Genomic DNA, 5,680 nt, shown 5'->3' on the forward strand with positions numbered 1-5,680 from the left:
ACTTGCATGTTGTGAAAGACTAACTACATTTCCCTCTGTCCTATCTTGCCCTCCATATATTCCTTTCTCTGCCTTTTTCTGTCCTCCCACAGCAGTGTTTCGTTTTGATTATACATTTCCCCAATTTTCTGTCCCTTCTATAATTTTCCCTCCCCTATCCCTTTGCTTGTGCCTTCCTACAGTGTAAAATATATTTCCATATACAAATGAGTTCTCTTATTCCCTCCTTAAGCCAAATCCCATGAGTAATGTTCATTTATTCCTTTTCATCTCTCCCGTCTTCCCCTCCATTGTGAAATCTCTTTCTTTCCTCTTTTATGTGAAATGATTTCCTATATTCTGCCTCTCCCTTTCTCTTAGGCCTAACACATTCAACTCAACAGGAGTTTTTATTTTATATGTATTCTCCCTTCACATTCAGTTTTCCCTGTTCCCTGTGTGTATGTATGTGTGTGTACATGCAGGTGTGCATGTGTGTATAAGTGCACACACAAATATATACCCATGTACATATACATACCTACACAAATATAATAGACACACACACACACACACACACACACACACACATATATATATATATATATATATATACATATACACTTAGACACCTACATATATACATATGGACATATATATATATCTATACATATATATGTGTGTATATATATATATATATATTAAAATGTATACATACATATATATATATATATATATATATATATATATATATATATATATATATATATTCATATATTCCCTCCAACTACCCTAATACTCATTAAAAGGTTTCATGAGTTACAAATATCATCTTTCCATATAGGAATGTAAACAGGTCAAATTTAAAGAATGCCTTATGGCTTCTCTTTTCTTTTCATGTTTTTCTTGATTCTTATATTTGAAAGTCAAATTTTCTATTCAGCTTTGGTTTTTTCAATGAGAATGCTTGGAAGGCCTCTATTTCATTGAAATTCCATTTTTTCCCCTAAAGTATTATGTTCAGTTTTTCTGAGTAGGTGATTCTTCGTTTTAATCCTATCTCCTTTGACTTCAGGAATATCATGTTCCAAACCCATTGATCCCTTAGTGTAGAAGCTATTAAATCCTGTGTTATTTTGCTCTCTCTTGCTTTCACCTCTTCTGGTTAGCAGAGCACCTGTTAGTGCAGGATGTGGTGTAAAGATGGCTAAGTCTAAGAACCATACAACCCACAACCAATCATGAAATTGGCACAGAAACGGCATCAAGAGACCTAGGTCACAAAGATAACAGTTTCTGAAAGGAGTTCACTCTGTTTCTGACAAACATGTATTTTGCCAAGAAACACAAGAAGGGGTTGAAGAGGATGCAAGCCAACAATGTCAAAGCCATCAAGGCTCAAGCAGAGGTTATCAAGGCCCTAAACAAGACCTCCTAGGCCAAGCTCCTGAAACCCAAGATCTCCAAGGGAAGGACCTGGCATGTTGGTCGCAAGATGGCCACAAAGAGTCCAGGTTCTAGGGTCAGCATCGAATGTCCAGGCCTCAGGATCACAAAGCCTGATTTTAATGTTGCCAGAACCACTGACCCCAAGGTCCCCAAGCTCACTGATCCCAAGGCTGCCAAGTCCAAGGTCACCAAGTCTGCTGCCAAGGTCAGTAAATCTGAACCCAAAGCTACCAAATCTGGCCCCAAGGCAGCCAAGTCTTATTCCCAGAAAGCCATGTCTGAACCCAAGGCAGCCAAGGCTAAAAAGCCAAGTGATTCTAAGGGTGCTAAGCCTACTGACCCCAAACATGGTTAGTACAAACCCAAAGATACTGGCGCTAAAGCTGCTAGTCCCAAACCTTCAAAATAGATACTTCAGGACAGAAGGACTTGTTTAAACCCTAAACCACCTATTTTTTCCAACTGGGTATGATTATTCACTATGTTGTACAAATAAAGGAAATGGTGAATAAAAAAAAAAATCCTGTGTTATCCTGATTGTATTTCCACAATATTCAAGTTGTTTCTTTCTGGTTGCTTGTAATATTTTCTTCTTGAACTGGAAACTCTGGAATTAGGCTACAGAATTCCTGGGAGTTTTCCTTTTTGGATCTCTTTTAGGAGGTGATAGGTGAATTTTTACCATTTCTAATTTACCATTAATTTCTAGACTATCAGGGCAGTTTTCCTTGATAATTTCTTGGAAATTGAGGACTATGCTCTTTTTAGATCATAGTTTTCATATAGACCAATAATTTTAAAATTATCTTTCCTGGATCTATTTTCCAGGTCAGTTGCTTTTCCAATGCGGTATTTCACAGTCTTCTATTTTTTTCATTCTTTTTGTTTTGTTTTATAACCTTTAGTTTTCTTGTAAAGCCATTAGCTTCCATCTGCTGCATACTAATTTTTAAAGGACTATTTTCTTCAGTGAGATTTTGGACCTCCTTTTCAATTTGGCCAAACTTGCTTTTTAATGCATTCTTCTCCTTGTTGGCTATTTAAACCTCTTTTGTCATTTAGGTTAGTCTGTTTTTAAAGGGATTATCTTCTTCAGCATTTTGGGGTCTCCTTTAGCAAGCTATTGACTTGTTCTCATGATTTTCTTGCATCACTCTCATTTCTCTTCCCAATTTTTCCTCTACCTCTCTTACTTGACTTTCAAAGCCATTTTAGAGCTCTTCTATGGACTGAGGTCATTTCGTATTTTAGATGGGGAGAGGTGTTGGATCTAGGAGAGTTAATCTTTCTATCTTCCTCCAGCTGTATGCTTTGATCTTACTCATCCAAAAGAAATGAATAAAATACCTTTTCACTGATAAAGTAACCTTCTGCATTCTTATTTTTTCCCCCTTTTGGAGCATTTCCCCAGCCAATTACTTGACATTTTTGCCCTTTGTCAAGTGAACGGTAGTCTGTCCCTGACTTCAGAGGTTTTGTGCCATTGTTCTTCGAGATATATCTAGAGATCTGTAAGTTTGTATCTTCTCCAAATTGGCATAGTCACAGGAAAAGTGTTTACTCTTCTCCTGGCCTGCTGTCTGTTCTGTGAGCAACAATAAGCACTTTTTTCTGCCCTGGATCTGCAAGTATGGTTCCTTCTCCACAGCTGCCACTGGTTCTGTCATGTCAGTGTTCCTCCTCACCCCAGGGCTGGCAGTCAAGACTGAGACCCCAATCAATTGAGTGATTTCCCCAAGGTCTGTATGCACAGAGCTCTGTGTTGCTGCCCTTGGGGCTGGTATTCAACCAAACTTTGCTCTGCTCTCACCCAGGTGAAAGAGCTTTCTCTCTCTGACTTTTGAAGATATTTTGGCATTTGTAGTTTGAGAAATATGGAAACTGAAGCAGTTGCCTATGATTCAGCATTTTGAAGCCTGCTGCTGGCCCAGTGTGGACCATGCTCTACTCTAAGCCAGGTGTAATAGACCTTTCCTGTCTGCCTTCCAGGCTGTGTTAGGCTGGAAATCTGTTTCACTCTGTCATTTTGTGGCTTCTGCTGCTCTATAATTTCTTTAGAGTAATTTTTTACAGGTATTTTAAGGGCTTTGGGAAGAGAGCTCCAACTGGTCAAGTGCTTCTACTCCACCATTTTGGCTCCACTTGCAGAAGTTTGGGATACAATTTTCTAATCACATTTTCCCAAGTTTTATGACTTGTTTTACATAAATAGTTATTCACGATGGCTGAGCATTTTCTGATGACTTCATTTTTCTGTTCATGAACAGGACAATACAAAGTTATGGAGTTACAGAAGCTGAGGTCAAATATGATCTCTGGAACTTGCTATCTGTGTCAAAATGGACAAATCTTTTGACATTAGAAATTAGAAATGGCCTCATTTTCCTTATGTAAAAGATGGGGAGGGGTGGAGTAAATGTCCTTTAATATCTCTTTTCTTTTAGCTCAAAATAATCCTCAAAACACATAAAACAAAGAAAACTTAGTAAAAAAAAATAATTTCTTCTCTGAGGTCCATTTTACTTTTGCAAAGATGAAATCAGTTGTAGAAAAGGGAACAGAGTGTAGAAAGAATTCTATTATGTTCTGACTATCTATGAAGGTCAATTTCATGCACTGATATTGTAAATGTGAGATAAGTGTTCAGTGACAAGTGAGTAGATATGTTACTGGAATACATGAATCACATAAAATTTAAAATTATTGCTATAAATGAAACCAAATAACCAAAAATTTGTATCTAGTAAACACATGGGTAACTTTGATTCCCTCTGCACAAACAAGTTCAAAAATAAAGATTTGCTTTTATCTTTACACCCACACAGATTCAGCAAAAATTACCAATTTGTGTCACATGTCTCTAACCTCAATGTGAGGTTAGGATAAATGAGAGATTAGAATGTGAGGTTAGAAGACCACCATGAAAACACTTCCAACTTGTAAAATACTATTTACTTTAGAAAAAATCAAGATTTATTTTATTGACTTCACATTCTCTTGTGTTGTATTTTTGTAAATTAATTTATTTGTTTTCAGTTTTTAACAATCACTTTCATAAACTATGAATTTTCTCTCCATCCTTCTTTCCTCCTTACTCAAGACAGCATGCAATCTTATATGGGATCTACACATACATCCTTGTTAAATATGTTTTCATATTAGTCATGCTGCATAGAAAAATTAAAATTAATGGGAGAAAACAGGTGAAAAACAAAGCAAAGCAAAACATAACAAAAGAGAAAATAGTCTATTTCATTCCTCATTCCAACCCTATAGTTTTTTTCTCTGAATATGGATGGCATTTTGCATCTAGTCTTTTGGAAATATTTTAGATCATTGCATTGCTGGGAAGGACTATGTCTATTAGAAACAGTCCTCGCACACTGTGGTTGTTACTGTGTATAAGGTTCTCCTGATTCTGCTCATTTCACCAAGCATCAGTTCATAAAAGTCTTTCCAGATTTTTCTGAAGTCTGCCTACTCATCATTTCCTATAGCACAATAGTATACTATTGCATTCATACACCGCAACGTGTACAGCCATCCCTCAACTGAAGGGAATCTTATCAATTTTCACTTCTTGGCCACCACAAAAAGAACTGCTACAAATATTTTTGTGCCTAAGGATCTTTTCCCCATTTTTATAATCTCTTTGGGATACAGTGGTAGAAGTGATAATCCTGGGTCAAAGAGTATGGACATTTTTGTAGGGCTTTGGGCATAGTTCTAAATTGCTTTTAAGAAGGGATGGGTCAGTTCACAACTCCACCAAAAATGAATTAATCTTAACAACTCTCCCATATCTTCACCAATGGTTATCATTTTTCTGTTTTGTCTTGTTAGCCAATCTGATAGGTGTGATGTGGTATTTCAGAGTTGTTTTGATTTGCATCTCTGTAATCAATAGTGATTTAGAGCATTTTTTCAAATGACTGTAGATACCTTTAATTTCTTCTTCTGAAAACTGCCTGTTCAAATCCTATGATCATTGATCAACTAGGAAATGACTTGTATTCTTGGAAATTTGACTCATTTTTTCTATATATTTAAAAATAAGGCCTTTATTACAATCACTATTTATAAAAATTCATTCCCAATTTTCTTTTTCCCTCATAATCTTGGTTTCATTGGATTTGTTTGTGCAAAAACTTTTCAATTTAATGGAATCTAAATCATTCATTTTGCAATTCATAATATTCTTTATCTCTTGTTTGGTCAGAAACTTCTCCATTCTCCATAAATATAGTTCATA

At 36.1% G+C, this 5,680-nt stretch overlaps 1 pseudogene; it reads left to right on the forward strand.

Moving 5' to 3' along the window:
- The first annotated feature begins 1,182 nt into the window (after window positions 1–1,182).
- On the forward strand, window positions 1,183–1,837 carry LOC140503128 (large ribosomal subunit protein eL29 pseudogene; annotated as a pseudogene).
- Window positions 1,838–5,680: the final 3,843 nt, after the last annotated feature.

This window comes from Notamacropus eugenii, chromosome 5, assembly GCF_028372415.1.
Source record: "Notamacropus eugenii isolate mMacEug1 chromosome 5, mMacEug1.pri_v2, whole genome shotgun sequence".
Taxonomy (NCBI): Eukaryota; Metazoa; Chordata; class Mammalia; order Diprotodontia; family Macropodidae; genus Notamacropus; species Notamacropus eugenii.